We start from the raw sequence: 18,156 nt of genomic DNA, 5'->3' as shown, positions 1-18,156 counted from the left end.
TGGAGTGACAAATCCTAATCTTGATCTATGCCAACTCAACAAACACCTTCAAAGATACCTGTAGAGCATCTTTATAATCACCCAGTCACGTTATGACGTTTGATAGCACACAAGGCATTCCTCTGGTATCCGGGAGTTGCATAATCTCATAGTCGAAGGAATATGTATTTGACATGTAGAAAGCAATAGAAATAAAACTGAACAATCATTATGCTAAGCTAACGGATGGGTCTTGACCATCACATCATTCTCCTAATGATGTGATCCCGTTATCAAATGACAATTCATGTCCACGGTCAGGAAACCTTAACCATCATTGATCAACGAGCTAGTCAAGTAGAGGCTCACTAGGGACACAGTGTTTGTCTATGTATTCACACATGTATTTAGGTTTCCGATCAATACAATTCTAGCATGAATAATAAAAATTTATCATGAATAAGGAAATATAAAATAACAACTTTATTATTGCCTCTAGGGCCTATTTCCTTCAGTCTCCCACTTGCACTAGAGTCAATAATCTAGATTACATAGTAATAATTCTAACTCCCATGGAGTCTTGGTGCTGATCATGTTTTGCTCATGGAAAGGCTTAGTCAAAGGGTCTGCTACATTCAGATCCGTATGTATTTTGCAAATATCTATGTCTCCTCCTTGACTTGATCACAGATGGAATTGAAGCGTCTCTTGATGTGTTTGGTTCTTTTGTGAAATCTGGATTCCTTTGCTAAGGCAATTGCTCCAGTATTGTCACAAAATATTTTCATTAGACCCGATGCACTAGGTATTACACCTAGATCGGATATGAACTCCTTCATCCAAACTCCTTCATTTGCTGCTTCTGAAGCAGCTATGTACTCCGCTTCACACGTAGATCCCGCCACGACGCTTTGCTTGGAACTGCACCAACTGACAGCTCCACCATTCAAAATAAATATGTATCCGGTTTGTGACTTAGAGTCATACGGATTAGTGTCAAAACTAGCATTGACGTAACCATTTACGACGAGCTCTTTGTCACCTCCATAAACGAGAAACATATCCTTGGTCCTTTTCAGGTACTTCAGGATGTTCTTGACCGCTGACCAGTGATCCACTCCTGGATTACTTTGGTACCTCCCTGACAAACTTATAGCAAGGCACACATCAGGTCTGGTACACAACATAGCATACATGATAGAACCTATGGCTGAAGCATAGGGAATGACTTTCATTTTCTCTCTACCTTCTGGAGTGGTTGTGCATTGAGTCTGACTGAACTTCACACCTTGTAACACATGCAAGAACCCTTTCTTTGACTGATCCATTTTGAACTTCTTCAAAACTTTATCAAGGTATGTGCTTTGTGAAAGTCCTATTAAGCATCTTGATCTATCTCTATAGATCTTGATGCCCAATATATAAGCAGCTTCACCGAGGTCTTTCATTGAAAAACTCTTATTCAAGTATCCTTTTATGCTATCTAGAAATTATACATCATTTTCAATCAACAATATGTCATCCACATATAATATTAGAAATGATACGGAGCTCCCACTCACTTTCTTGTAAATACAGGCTTCTCTGAAAGTCTGTATAAAGCCATATGCTTTGATCACCTCATCAAAGTGTATATTCCAACTCCGAGATGCTTGCACCAGTCCATAGATGGATCACTGGAGCTTGCACACTTTGATAGCACCTTTAGGATCGACAAAACCTTCTGGTTGCATCATATACAACTCTTTTTTAAGAAATCCATTAAGGAATGCAGTTTTGACGTCCATTTGCCAAATTTCATAATCATAAAATGCGGCAATTGCTAACATAATTCGGACAGACTTAAGCATCGGTACGGGTGAGAAAGTCCCATCGTAGTCAACTCCTTGAACTTGTCAAAAACCATTTGCGACAAGTCGAGTTTTGTAGACAGTAACATTACCATCAACATCGGTCTTCTTCTTGAAGATCCATTTATTCTCTATGGCTCGCCGATCGTCGGGCAAGTCCACCAGAGTCCACACTTTGTTCTCATACATTGATCCTATCTCAGATTTCATGGCCTCAAGCCATTTATCAGAATCTGGGCTCATCATAGCTTCTTCAGAGTTCGTAGGTTCGTCATGGTCTTGTAACATGACTTCCAGAACAAGATTACCATACCACTCTAGTGCGGAATGTGCTCTGTTCGACCTACGAGGTCCAGTAGTAACTTGATCTGAAGTTTCATGATCATCATCATTAGCTTCCTCTCTAGTTGGTGTAGGCATCACAGGAACGGATTTCTCTGATGATCATCATCAAGTTCTACTTTCCTTCCACTCACTTCTTTCGAGAGAAACTCCTTCTCTAGAAAGTTTCTATTCTTGGCAAAAAAGATCTTGCCTTCGGATTTTTGGTAGAAGGTGTACCCAATTGTTTTCTTAGGGTATCCTATGAAGACGCACTTCTCCGATTTGGGTTTGAGCTTATCAGGCTGAAGCCTTTTGACATAAGTGTCGCAACCCCAAACTTTAAGAAACGAGAGCTTAGGTTTCTTGCCAAACCACAGTTCATACGGTGTCGTCTCAACGGATTTAAACGGTTCCCCATTTAACGTGAATGCAACTGTCTCTAATGCATAACCCCAAAACGATAGTGGTAAATCTATAAGAGACATCATAGATCGCACCATATCTAATAAAGTACAGTTACGACGTTCGGACACATCATTACGCTGTGGTGTTCCAGGTGGCGTGAGTTGTGAAACTATTCCACATTGTTTTAAGTGAAGGCCAAACTCGTAACTCAAATATTCTCCTCCGCGATCACATCGTAGAAACTTTATTTTCTTGTTACGATGATTCTCCACTTCACTCTGAAATTCTTTGAACTTTTCAAATGTTTCAGACTTGTGTTTCATTAAGTAGATATACCCATATCTGCTCAAATCATATGTGAAGGTCAGAAAATAACGATACCCGCCGCGTGCCTCAATACTCATCGAACCGCATACATAGGTATGTATTATTTTCATTAAGTCATTGGCTCGCTCCATTGTTTTGGAGAACGGAGTTCTAGGCATCTTACCTATGAGGCATGGTTCGCAAGTACCAAATGATTCATAATCAAGTGATTCCAAAGGACCATCTGCATGGAGTTTCTTCATGCGCTTTACACCAATATGACCTAAATGGCAGTGCCACAAATATGTTGCACTATCATTATCAACTTTGCATCTTTTGGCATCAATATTATGAATATGTGTATAACCACAATCGAGATTCAACACAAATACACCACTCTTCAAGGGTGCATGACCATAAAAGATATTACTCATATAAATAGAACAACCATTATTCTCTGATTTAAATGAATAACCGTCTCGCACTAAACAAGATCCAAATATAATGTTCATGCTCAACGCTGACACCAAATAACAATTATTCAGGTCTAAAACTAATCCCGATGGTAGATGTAGAGGTAGCGTGCCGACGGCGATCACATCGACCTTGGAACCATTCCCGACGCGCTTCGTCACCTCGTCCTTAGCCAATCTTCGTTTAATCCATAGCTCTTGTTTCGAGTTACAAATATGAGCAACCGAACCAGTACCAAATACCCAGGCGCTAATACGAGCATTAGTAAGGTACACATAAATAACATGTATATCAAATATACCTTTGTTCACTTTGCCATCCTTCTTATCCGCGAAATACTTGGGGCAGTTCCGCTTCCAGTGACCAGCCCCTTTGCAGTAGAAGCACTCAGTTTCAGGCTTGGGTCCAGCTTTGGGCTTCTTCCCGGGAGTGGCAACTTGCTTGCCATTCTTCTTGAAGTTCCCCTTCTTTCCCTTGCCCTTTTTCTTAAAACTAATGGTCTTGTTAACCATCAACACTTGATGCTCCTTCTTGATTTCTACCTCCGCAACTTTGAGCATTGCGAAGAGCTCGGGAATTATCTTATCCATCCCTTGCATATTATAGTTCATCACGAAGCCTTAGTAGCTTGGTGGCAGTCATTGAAGAACTCTGTCAATAACACTATCATCTCGAAGATTAACTCCCAACTGAGTCAAGTGATTATGATACCCAGACATTTTGAGTATGTGTTCATTGACAGAACTGTTCTCCTCCATCTTGCAGCTATAGAACTTGTTGGAGACTTCATATCTATAAACTCGCGCATTTGCTTGAAATATTAACTTCAATTCCTGGAACATCTCATATGGTCCATAACGTTCAGAACGTCTTTGAAGTCCCGATTCTAAGCCGTAAAACATGGCACACTGAACTATCGAGTAGTCATCAGATCGAGCTTGCCAGATGTTCATAACATGAGCATCTGCTACTGCAGCAGGCCTTTCACCTAGCGGTGCATCAAGGACATAATTCTTCTATGCAGCAATGAGGATAATCCTCAAGTTACGGACCCAGTCCGTGTAGTTGCTACCATCATATTTCAACTTAGCTTTCTCTAGGAACGCACTAAAATTCAAGGGAACGGTAGCACGGGCCATTGATCTACAACATAGATATGCAAAAACTATCAGGACTAAGTTCATGATAAATTAAGTTCAATTAATAAAATTACTTAAGAACTCCCACTTAGATAGACATCCCTCAAGTCATCTAAATGATACGTGATCCAAATCAACTAAACCATGTCTGATCATCACGTGAGATGGAGTAGTCATCAATCGTGAACATCTATATGTTGATCATATCTACTATATGATTCACGTTTGACCTTTCAGTCTCCAGTGTTCTGAGGCCATGTCTGTACATGCTAGGCTCGTCAAGTTTAACCTAAGTATTCCGCATGTGCAAATATGTCTTGCACCCATTGTATGTGAATGTAGAGTCTATCACACCCGATCATCACGTGGTGTCTCAACACGACGAACAGTAGCAACGGTGCATACCCAGGGATAACACTTTTACCTTGAAATTTAGTTAAGGGATCATCTTATAATGCTACCGCCGTACTAAGCAAAATAAGATGCATAAAAGATAAATATCACATGCAATCAAAATATGTGACATGATATGGCCATCGTCATCTTGTGCTTTTGATCTCCATCTCCAAAGCATCGTCATGATCTCCATCGTCACCGGCTCGACACCTTGATCTCCATCGTTGCGTCGTGGTCATCTCGCCAATTATTGCTTCTACAACTATCGCTAACGCATAGTGATAAAGTAAAACAATTACATTGCGTTTGCATTTCATACAATAAAGAGACAACAGTAAGGCTCCTCCCGGTTGCCGATAACTTTTACAAAACATGATCATCTCATACAATAATGTATATCACATCATGTCTTGACCATATCACATCACAACATGCCCTGCAAAAACAAGTTAGACTTCATCTACTTTGTTGTTGCAAGTTTTACGTGGCTGCTACAGGCTTCTAGCAAGAACCGTTCTTACCTACGCATCAAAACACAACGGTGTTTCGTCAAGTTTGCTGTTTTAACCTTCTTCAAAGACCGGCCGCAGTCAAATTTGATTCAACTAAAGTAGGAGAAACAAACACCCGCCAGCCACCTTTATGCAAAACTAGTTGCATGTCTGTCGGTGGAACCGGTCTCATGTGCGTGGACATGTGAGGTTGGTCCAGGCCGCTTCATCCCACAATACTGCCGAATCAAAATAAGACGTTGGTGGTAAGCAGTATGACTATCATCGCCCACAACTCTTTATGTTCTACTCGTGCATATCATCTACGCATAGACCTCGCTCATGATGCCACTGTTGGGAAATGTTGCATGGAAAACAAAAAAAATATGTACGCACATGCAATGATCTATACATAGAGATGCATAGCAACCAGGGGAGAGTATGTCTACGTACCCTCGTAGACCAAAAGCGTAACCATTTCACAGCGCGGTTGATGTAGTCGAACTTTCTTCGTGCTCCACCGAACGAGTACCGAACGTACGACACCTCTGAGTTTTGCACACGTTCAGCCCGGGGACGTCCCTCGCCTTCTTGATCCAGCAAGGTGTCGAGATAGTAGATGAGTTCCGTCAGAACGATGGCGTGGTGACGGTGTAGTGATCCTCGCAGGGCTTCGCCTCAGCACCGAAAATATGGCCGGGACTGTAAATTGTGGAGGGGGGGGGGGGGGGGCGCCGCACACGGCTAACAATTGATGTTGTGTGTTCTAGGCACCCCCTCCCCACATATATATAGGTGGGAGGGGAGGAGAGGTAGCCAGGGGGCGCCACAAGTAGGATCCGAATCCTACTTGGGGTTTCCCAAAGTGGCGCCCCCTTTCCTTTTTTCACTGGAGAAGAAAGGGAAGGGGGAAGAGAGAAAGGAAGGGGGGCCGAACCCCCCCCCCCCTTTTCCTTCTCGAATTCGGCCTCCTGCCATAGGAGGGGCATGCCACCCCTTGTGGGCTGGTGTGCTCCCCTCTTATGGCCCATATGGCCCATATATCCCCCCGGGGTTCCGGTAACCCCTCCGGTACCCCGATAAATACCCGATACACTCCGGAACACTTCCGTTGTCCGAATACTATCGTCATATATATAAATCTTTACCTCTCGACCATTTCGAGACTCCTCGCCATGTCTGTGATCTTATCCGGGACACCGAACAACATTCGGTCACCAAATCACATAACTCATATAATACAATATTGTCATCGAACGTTAAGCGTGTGGACCCTACGGGTTCGAGAACTATCTAGACATGACCGAGACACCTCTCCGATGAATAACCAATAGCGGAACATGGATGCCCATATTGGGCCTACATATTCTACGAAGATCTTTATCGGTCAAATCGTTATGACATCATACGTTATTCCCTTTGTCTATCGGTATGTTACTTGCCCGAGATTCGATCGTCGGTATCTTCTTACCTAGTTCAATCTCGTTACCGACAAGTCTCTTTACTCGTTCCGTAATACATCATCCTGCAACTAACTCATCAGTCACTTTGCTTGCAAGGCTTCTTATGGTGTGTATTACCGAGAGGGCCCAGAGATACCTCTTCGATACTCAGAGTGACAAATCCTGATCTCGATCTATGCCAACTCAACAAACACCTTCGGAGATACCTATATAGCATCTTTATAATCACCCAGTTACGTTGTGACGTTTGATAGCACACAAGGCATTCCTCCGGTATCCGGGAGTTGCATAATCTCATAGTCGAAGGAATATGTATTTGACATGAAGAAAGCAATAGCAATAAAACTGAACGGTCATTATGCTAAGCTAACAAATGGGTCTTGTACATCACATCATTCTCCTAATGATGTGATCCCGTTATCAAATGACAACTCGTGTCCATGATCAGGAAACCTTAACCATCTTTGGTCAACGAGCTAGTCAAGTAGAGGCTCACTAGGGACACAGTGTTTGTCTATGTATTCACACATGTATTTAGGTTTCCGATCAATACAATTCTAGCATGAACAATAAACATTTATCATGAATAAGGAAATATAAAATAACAACTTTATTATTGCCTCTAGGGCATATTTCCTTCACCAACAATCTTCCCAAAATCTAGTATTGCTACCATCTCCCAATTTTTTCTTAACAAGTTGACAATAGATCATTTTCACCCCCATCAAACTCCCCCAAAATTGAGAATCTCCAGGTATTTTCTCCATCCTAGATATACATTTGTTCTTAACATATTTATTTAGGATAATGTCCACCCATATTCCACTTTCAGTCTCTAATTTCCAAAGCCATTTAGATAACAGAGCTTTATTCATAATATCTAGATTCGGAATCCCTAGCCCCCCTTGCTCTTTAGGTAAGCAACAAGTTTTCCAATTTACTAGGTGATGTTTCGTTTTATCTTCATTTTCTTGCCAAACTAGTCTAGCTCTAAAAAACCAGTTTTCCCGCTAATCCCTATAGGTAAAGGATAGAAGGACATCATAAAGAGAGGGATATTGGTCAGGCAAGCTTGTACAAGAGTCACCCTGCGAGCCATGTTCAATAACCTCCCTCGCCAGCAGGCACATCTTTTTTCTATTTTTTTAGTGACCCCCTTCCAGAATTTATTTCCTAATCTTATATTAGAAACAGGCAGTCCTAGATATTTTAAGGGAATTTTCCCAATTTCTCATGTAAACATTTCTTGGTATTTATCTGCCTTATTGGCAGCTTCCCCAAAAGAAAGATTTCACTCTTATGAAAATTTATGATCAACCCACACATCTGCCCAAATGCAGTCAGAATGAATTTCAGATTTTTGGCACTCTCCTCATCTTCCTGAAGAAGAAATATAGTGTCATCAACATAATGTAACATATTGACTCCATTATTGCCCAATTCAGGTAAGACCTCTTTGACAAATCCTTCTTGTTTTGCATTAGCTACTAGATCAAAAAGAAGGAGAGACAGGGCATCCCCCTGTCTCCATCCCTTGTGTGTTTTAAAGTATGGCCCTATGGTATCATTAACTTTAGTCCCAACATTACCACCAATCATGGTGTGCATCACCAGGTCACACCATTTATCTGGAAAATTCTTCATCTTCATCATCTTGTAAACAAATGGCCATTTGACTTTGTCATAGGCCCTCTCAATATCTACTTTAAAAAGCAATGCACTGCGTTTTCTTTGATGAATAGTGTTTAGGGCTTCATGAAGCACTACCACTCCGTCCATAATGTATCTTCCTTTAATAAAGGCAGTTTGTGTTGGAGAAATAATGAGCTTAATGAATTTTCTCAACCTATTCATCAGCACCTTGGTAATGATTTTAAAAACTCACATTAAGCAAACAAATTGGCCTAAATTTTTGCATTTGTTTAGCATCTTTAACTTTTTGAACCAAGGTAATGATTCCATAGTTGAGTCTAGTTATGTCTAAAGTACCCGAATGGAAATCATCAAGTAGCCCCTTGAGGTACCATTTCACCACTTCTCAAAAATGTTGATAAAAGTCAACAGGTAATCCATCAGGGCCTGGAATTTTAATTTTTTTCCATATTAAAAACTACCTCATGCAGCTCTTCCATAGAGAAAGGTTCAATCAACATTGCTGCCTATTCACCACTGATCCCAGGTGCATTTTGTATGCCCAAGTTCACAGTTGAAGGATCAGGTTGACCAAACAGTTTTTTATAAAGGTTTGTGATATATACAATTAGATTATCATCTCCCTCAACCACTGCTTCTTCCTGGATGAGGGAGAATATTTTGTTTTTCCTCTTTCTGATAGTATTTGGTATTGCTATCTCCATCTTTGATCTCTTTATCTTTATATCTCTAGAGCCACTTCATCTCCTCTTGTTTTAGAACTCTTTTTAGTTGGGCTCTCAATTCTTTTTGTTCCTCTCTATCATGGGCAGTTAACCCAAAAATCTCAGCATTTTTATCAATATTATGTAACTTACTTAATGTATCTTTTTTTATTTTTCTATACCAAGCATCAACATTAGGGATCCAACCCCTCACTTTTTGCCTAAACACTCCCAATCTTTGTTTCCATCTCTCTATGTGGCTACCATAGAAATTGCCAGACCAAATCTTAGTTACAAATTCTCTAAACCCCTCTTTCATGATCCACGCATTCTCAAATCTAAACAAAGGAGTATAGGTACTTTTATTTCCAGTATCCAAAATCAAAGGGGTATAATCAGAAATCTCTATTTCTAGAGCTTGAACCACACATAATGGATAATGATCCTCCCAATCTGGACAAGTCAAGACTCTATCTAACTTCTCATAAGTAGGATCATCTAGATTGTTTGCCCAGGTGAAATTCCTCTCATTTAGGGGTAATTCCCTTAGGCCAGCATGTTCAATTATAGCATTAAAAACGTAGCTCCAATGGTTATTATCAGTGGGTTTGTTCTTTTCAGAGCCATTTCTAATAATAATAAAGTCCCCTCCAATCACACAAGGCATATAATCATTATTTTGGTACATTCTGGATAATTCTGCTAAATATGCAGCTCCATATACCACAACTAGATTCCATTCAAATTTTCTTTCTTATCAAACATCAAGATTCTAATGAAATAAACCCTAATTTCCACATTGATAATGTCAAAGCTATCACAATTAACTCCAACCAGGATCCCCCTAGATCTACCTCTGGGCTGAGACCATTTCCATTCAAAAAAATTCCCTCCACATAAGTTATGTAATTCTGTTTAGTGAAATCAGATGTAGTAGTTTCTTGAATCCCTACAAAGTCCAGCTTCCTGTTACAAATGATATCTTTGATAAAACTTCTTTTAATGTGAGGGCCAATCCCCCTAATATTTCAGAAAATTCCAATCATGAATTATTTCTTTCTTTTTCTATTTTTAGCCCCTCCTATTTTAACAGCAGACTTCCCACAGGTTAAACCTGGTGAGCCAGAGCTGTTTTTCCTCCCACTAGTGAAAATGCTTTTGAGATGAGAGAAGTAGTCCATCTCAAACTCAGCATTTGAGTGATCCTCATCAGAGCACAGGTCTTTGAGATCTGCATCTCCAATACCAATTTGTTCACTTCTTTCTATCAATCTCCTGTATTTTTTTCTCAGCAATATTTTGAAAGTAAAAGTCTTGTCTACATTGTTCCATTTTTTAGTGACACCCAGGTTTTGACCAACCATACTAACAGAGCATCCCAAAGCAATCCCAATTTTCTTAGCCATAAAAAGTAAGGATGAATTGTGACAGTTAAATTTAGTATCAATACCATAGTTGTCTTTAGCAGCAGCTCTTTCCTTTGCCAGATCTTCAACTTTTGCATCGTGTTTGTCTACCAACCTGTCACATCTCCTCGGGGTATCTTCTTAACAGTTTTCTGCATCTTTGTCCTCTCCATTTTCACTAGTTTTCAACCTCAGCTTTGTTCCAAAAGAGACAAACTCTATTGTAGTCGACAGGCTCTAGATAGGTGTTGTTTTCCACTTCTGGTTTATTGTCTTCTATCCCTTTACGTCATTGTCAGTTAGCTCCTCTAATTCTCTGTCTCTAGATTCCCAAGTCTCAATATAGTCCACACATCTAGTGATCATGATCTGTTGTTGTCTGACTAGTTCAAGTAAATGTTTCCTTTCTTTTTCCACCTCAACTATCAGCATATCTTCTTTTTCTTTTAATGCAATCTGCCTGGCTTTTTCTTCTTTCATATCATGTAGTCTTTTAAAAGCCAATTCCAAAGCAGGCTCCACTTTCTTCCTAGCTTCCAACTCGTTGATTTGATCTTTCTGGGCAGACATAATTTTCTCACTCCTCTTCTTAAATTCCTCATACTGAGCCAGACTCGGGCTGCCCAGATTAATAATCTCTTTGTTTCTTCCCTCTTGGCAAATATCTCCGTTATGCTTTTTCCTCATTTCCTCTTCATGATTGCCGACATCATCTCCCTCAATATGATGTTTTTTGTGCTCCCTATACCAACCTAGTTCCAACACACATTCCATTTCAGGAAGGACCATGTATATCATCAAATCTTTATATGTGATTTCTGTATAGGCTGGAATTTTCTCATAATCTCTTATCCCAACCTTGGCTCTGATCTTCTCTTGTGCAATGGTATTCATATCAATTTCTAGCACTGGTCCCAAAGTAGCTGCAACCTCGCACATCCCAAAAAAATGTCTGAAGCATTCAGGCAATTTTCCAAAATTCACCCAGACGGTGTGAAGCTTGCCAATTGCTTGAGAGTTAAAACCCCAATTTGTGACATTGATGACAGCCCCTGATCCCAGTAAACTAAAGTCTTTGCATTGTATTAGTTCCACTAATCTTCCTTTGCTAGGGAATCTCACTAGAAAGGCCTTCTCACCATGTCTTCTGCATCTCCATTGCCGATTCCAATTGAACATGTAGTGCAACCTATCAATGAGCTGAGATTCATTGATCTCTCTTGAAACCACTGTCACTAGTGCCATTGGATTAGGGTTTTCTATATCAAGCACCTCATTTGAATTTTGAACTAATAGAACTCCCAAACCTTTAGCAGTATAGTCCACAAACTTGGGAACATGCTTCATTTGTCTGAGCCAATTACAGTCATCAGTAATGTGATTCTTTTTTCCACAGGTCACACAATGTCCCAACATACAATCTTTTGTAGCATGTATGGTATCTTTGCATTTATTGCACATCATCTTGATAGCCCCACTTATTGCACTTTTAACACCTTCTAGATTTGATCTGGAACCCATAATCTCTTTGTCCTGGCTGCTCATTTGGTACAAGTTTCCTCTATTGCTGATATTACCTTGGCTTCCACTCCAACTTTTGTTCTGGATCTCTCCTCCTTTGCCATACATCTCATCACCCTTATATCCATCCCTACTGCCCTGTCTGTTATGTGTCATGTTAGCTTGTGAGCGCATCTTCCCTTCTCGGCCATCCTGGATGGACTCCAGGATGGCCTGCTACTCGGCCATCTTGTCGTACTGGGCGATGGCGAACTCTGCCTCGCCTGCTCCATGTTGAAGGCCAACACTTGCTAGTCCGCCTTCTCCGCCTCCTCCACCTCCATCGGAGCCATCTCCTTCTCCTCCTCTTCCCCCAGCCGCTCCTCCACCACCTTCGGCTCCGGCGAGTCCGGAGGCAGCCCAACAGCGACGCGGGCGGCGCGCTCGGCTTCCCTTGCCCGGATCTGCTGCTGGATCTTGTAGCGGTGCTTCGGCGTCAGCATGGCATAGTAGGTGATCTTGCTCCAGACCATGGCGGAGTGCTGGAGCGTGGGCAGAGCGCCGGAGCGGGAGAGGGAGGAGGTGGATGGGTTCGGACTAGCGGCGCGGAGAGGGGGGCGAAGGATGGGTTAGGGTTGCGGGACGCTGACTGACTTAAATAGGCGGATTTCGTCTTGGGCGGTGAGCCGGAGCGGCGCCACGCGACGTTCACACCGCGGCGATGGACGCCGCGTCCGTCGGACCGCTAGGTTTTCGGGCGTTTCTGTGTGGGATCACGCGGTCAGGCCAACATGAGACGGGCGTGCCCGGGCGCCCAATATTTGGGCTGGATATGTGGAGCGCCGGTCAGCCCGGACGTTTGAGGAAGGTAGTAGGACAGAAAGGTGACAAAGGGACAAGGGAAGCATTTTAATATGGGGCTTGCAAGTTAGGTAAGGCCAGGCCAGCCACCTCTTCTCTTCTAATCTAATCTAATAATATTATTTTCTAGTACTCGGCATCGGGAAACCAACAACTCACTCACTCACCGAGTCCCGTCAGCAGCACCTCCTCATCTTCATCCGCAGTCGAGTCTCCCGGCGAAGCGATGGGCCGGGGCCGCACCAGAAAGGCATAGGGTTTTGGACGGATTCTGGCTGGGTGGGCGGGCAACTTGCGCCGTGCTCCTCCGTTGCGCTTGCGCTCAGCTGCGTGCGGCGTCATGAATGAACGAACGGCAACGTTGGTGAATGAAGCGAAGCGGTATGTATGGCGGCGGCGGCGGCGGCGGCGGTAGCTCGGTCTCGGTGGGTTAGTTGTGTTCGCGGTCGGGCGAACGGTTTTGCTGTTCCCGGCGATAAGAAGGAAGGATCGTGGTGGCTGATGGATGCGGTGTCTTTTTCTTTCTACTTCTACTAATCTATATCGTGCGCCGCCGCTATAACTGTGCTCGTGCTCGTGCTCTTTACAAATAAATATCGCACGTCGTTTTTGTTCTAGGCAATGCGCTGTGTCGTCACGTCCGTCCATCTGTCCATGGTAAACCGTGCATTTGTGGTGGAGTGGTACTATAGAGAGTAGTGTAGTTTTCAGCTGTAGAAGAAAGTGGGGTTCCATTTCTTCCACTCAGGCCAAGGGATCAGGAAGAGCAGCAGGTGGTTTAATTCCATACAGTCCCAAATAATCTCGCTGTCCAGGGTCCAGTAAAGACAAAATATATGCCTCGTGAGTCACGCAGGATGACTGGTAATCAGGCTTGGCCAATCCTCAGGCAACTACTACGGTATTTATCAATAGTTTTCTTATCGATCTGGAGCCATAGATCCGGTTACTTTCTTCATAGTATGCGGTCAGAACAAGTTCCAAGCCCGTACTCTGTTGTTAGCTCTCAAGGTGCATTTCCCAGTTCGAAAGAAGCTGAATTATGATGGGGGAGAAAAATGATACTTATGTTTCATCGCATACTGCGCAGACTCACTAAGGAGCAAATAATTCTCTTTGGATTGCTGTTAGAGCATCTACAGTTGGACTTGGTAAATTCGATCCCTCAAACTCCCGCGGACGCGCCCGGACGCGTCCGCAGACAATAACCGGCCACCCCTCAAAAACGCATTCTATATCCGGATACCTTAAATTAGAAACCTCAAATTCATATTATTACATCAACGTAGTGATCTTTGACCGGAGCTTGTCCGGTTCCGCTCGCCCGGCTCTGCCCTGGCCATGTCCGGCGGCCAGCTGCGCTCCTCAGAGTGTTGGGCCGGTCGCCGGCAAGGCAGCGTAGGGCATGGGACACGAGCTGGCTCACGGGACTCAAGGCCCCGCCGTCTCCCATGCCCTACTCTTCCTCATCAGAGACCGGAACCCGAACGGTGCCAGTGGATGCCAGATCGATGATGGATCCATCCGGGGATGAGCCGCTAACGTCCACCATGATGCGGTTGCGGCGCTCGGACTGATGTGTCATACGGGCCGCTGGCGAATGCGACTCCGCCTCGCGGACATCCGCCGCCGGCCTCGTCGGACGAGGCCCATTGTGCGCCCCGATGTTCGGCGCGCCATCAGAGGGGTTGCGTGTCCGCCAGCGTTCGGACGCCAGACGGACCGCACGGCCTCCGGCGAGGCAGCTATGGCCGGCCTAGCGCCGGATCCATGCCCCATTTGGGTGAAAGCAATGGATTCCCGACGGATGGAGTCCGAGCGCAGCCGTCCACGGGCCTCCTCCCGGGCGCGGCGGAGCGCAAGCCGGACGACCATCTCCTCCTCGGGGCCACGCGGGATGAGTTCGGGGTCGACAGATCTGGAGGTAAAGGACTCGGATCCGCTGCCCGCCATGCCGGAGAGGACCGGAAAGAGCCAGAGACGAGCTTGCGTGGCGGAGGGGAGTGGAGGGGAGGGGAGTGAAGTGCCTAGGGTTTGGTCCGGCGAGCGGATGGGGAGGATTTTATGTGAGGTCGGGTGGGCCAGCGTGGGACAGGTCTGACATGGCAGGCGTGCCCGGGCGCGCCCGGGAGCTCCCATATCCGCCCCATATTGGGCTCGATATGGGGGGTGTCGGTCAGCCCGGGCGTTTGAGGGCCGTTTGAGGGCCCCTCTACGTCCAAATTTCGTGATCGGTCAGCGACCGGGCGGCCTACCCGGGCGTCTGAGACGGGTTTGAGGGGTCCGGTTGTTGATGCTCTTCCAGGTCTGATCAATCATGAGTACTCGTATGTGCACGTCCTTGTCACTCTACGTACATACCCTCCGTTCCTGAATATAAGTCTTTTTAGATATTCCAATGTGAATTATATACGGAGCAAAATGAATGAATCTAACCTTTAAGTTTTTATATATATATCCATATGTAGTTTTTATTAAAATATCTAAAAAAACTTATATTTAGGAACAGAGGTAGTACTATTTTTTCCTCTTTAATACGCACGAACCATAGAACAATTGTTCTACCGTACGACGCACGCACGCACATATGTACTCAGTTTATTCACCTAGCGGGAGAATGAGAAACCGTGGACCTGAATCCGCCAACCAGTGGTACATCACGGTATTGTAACACACTAGTACTAATACTTGACACTAATGTTTCATTCCTGGAAACATCTGGATTCGGTTAACTTTAACAGCGATGTTCCTCGCAACAAGAAAATATGCTAGTGAGGAACAAAAACGAGTGATGGAGAAAGACATCAACTGCTTTGGCAGGTGCAAAGCTAGTTCCCACTAGCTACCACATCACAGTTAAGAACATAATAATACACATTAGTTAACTAATTAGATTACCTCGGTGAATCTCAACTCAAGATTTCAATCTCTGCTGGCTGCCTTATCTGCCGACGGTAGAATCTATACTTTCCACCGAAAGGAAACTGCCAAGCGATGCCGGCCACCAGAAAGATATTTCTCTTTGTTAGTTAGCTCCGTTTTTGCCCAAAAGAAAGAGGTAGAAATGGTGATGTGATCTTGTTCTCTTTGTCTTAAATGCGTTCTTACCATAGAAGAAAGCAGTTAAAGAATAACTAGCAATCTACTCCTTCCATCCCATATTAGTCGTCGCTCAAACGAACGGAGAAATATCATTCATGTATGGCAAGCAGTCTGTATTGGTTTAGAGGGATCCGAAAAAAAAAACACTCAGGCCCCCGCGTTGCCTATCGGGCGACACGGGCGGCGACATCCACCTCCGGCGAAACCACCCCCTCGTCCTCCCTTCACCCCTCGCCGCCGCCGGCCAGTGCAGCTGGGGCAAAGCCCTGCGCGGCGCTCGGCGGCGGCGGGGCAGTTCTCTCCATCCGGCGCCATCTTGCGGTGCTCGTGGGGAACCCCTCGCTGATCTCTGTTCGCCGGTGCTGCGGCTGGTGTGTGGCCTCCTCTGCCGGCTGAAGAAGCTCCTGGAGTACATGGACCATAGCTGGAGTTTGTGTTTGTCCCGTGCATGGCCTTGGTGCGGTAGGTGTCTCTCAGATCCAATCTGGACAGGGGCTGCCTGCTGCGGCTGCTCGCCAACCAACTCCTCCTAGGTTGTGGAGTCCGGATGCTCCACTGGTGGACTGCACCCGTGCCGGGGTTTCGACCCGCCTCCTTCATCATGGCGTGGTTGGTTTGGTCTGGATGTGCGTGAGTGATGACAGTGATCTGTCTTTCATGCTCTAGTTCCAGCAATACGGTTTTGGGTCGACAGGCTTGGGCATGACTCTCTTCGGCGAGGTGGTAGTCTGTGGTGGTTTGCTTCGTTGTCGGTGTAGGTCCTTCGTGACCTTCGGCTTGCGGTGGTGGCCTCGCTACGGATTGCGGTGACCATCGAAAGGTCATTGTGAGGGTTCCTCTCTTTAGACCCGATGGTTGACTTTGACAGGGAGAAGCAAACTATCAACAACGACTTGACGCAAAGGGATGATTGTGCAGTGGCGGTGGTCACGCATCGCGCAAGCATGTAGCTGCTGGGATCGTGGAAAAGTGGTGGCAACGACACATGAGTGACTTTGATGGTTGTGCTACTTGAGCACATGCTCTCGAGCTCTGGGGTGAAAACCTAGGTGCAACCGAGTTGGTTATACCTGGCAATGACGATGTTTTTTGTTGTTACCTTGTTGAAGGCATTGCTCGGATATGCTCAGAGTGGTTCTTCGGGGTGAAAACCTAGATTCAGACTTTGGGTGGTTGGATCCGGTGACGACGACACTTGACTGTTGCTCCCTTCCTGAAGGCGTTGCTGTTGAAAAACCTCATTATCCGTGTGATGTCATGAGATGGTCGGTGCGGATAAGGTCATTAATATAGTTTGCCGATCGCGGATCTGATCGCTTTGGGGTTTCTCTTTTTTTTTTCTCGCCCATGCATAGCTTTGGTCTTAGATGACTTTGCTATTTAATGGCGTGTTTTTGCGTGCGTCTGTTGGTGTTGGCTATGTGCATCTTAGCTATGCAGAGGCCGGGTGTATGCTCATTGTGTTTATATCCTTTTGATGCTCCATTTTAAGCCAATAAAATTTCACCCTTTGTCGAAAAATCATTCATGTATGGCTTGGTTCCATGGACCGGAGGTGCGTACGGTGCGTACGGGAGATTGAATACCATGGTAAAGCTGAATGCTTATGATGGATAGGAGCTGATGGTTGGGTTGGTAGCCAATCCCCATTTATTAATTCCTGACTAGGAGAGGTGCAATGCTCCCGTTCTAGTACTAATTGATAATTAGTTGCCTGTCCCTAGTTTTGAGTAGATTAGACGAACTAGATTCGTTCGACCCATTAACAATGAGTACTTGCATTGGGGCCCTTAGTTTAGCTTGGGAGTAATGTGGATCCACGTCGGCAATTTCTGATCCCACGCCCGGCTGAGTAGTTCGCCATTAAACAAAACTATGGGTACTGATTATCGGTACCATTTCTTTTTCTCCTTCTGGTTGTTGTGAGGAGCACATGCAAGACAACAGGCAATCAACACTCGAACAAACCCAACATTTCTGCAGTTGATAAATCTTCATAATTTGAGAGGTAAGTGTTCTTTTCACACCTCAACTTATTGCGAAGTGTAATTTTCAGGGTTTCCCCCCCTAAGATTGCGAGCAAAGCTATACTTCGATAACGGA

Source organism: Triticum aestivum, chromosome 5D (assembly GCF_018294505.1).
Source record: "Triticum aestivum cultivar Chinese Spring chromosome 5D, IWGSC CS RefSeq v2.1, whole genome shotgun sequence".
Lineage (NCBI taxonomy): Eukaryota > Viridiplantae > Streptophyta > Magnoliopsida > Poales > Poaceae > Triticum > Triticum aestivum.
Note: the sequence above shows the minus strand (reverse complement) of the source record.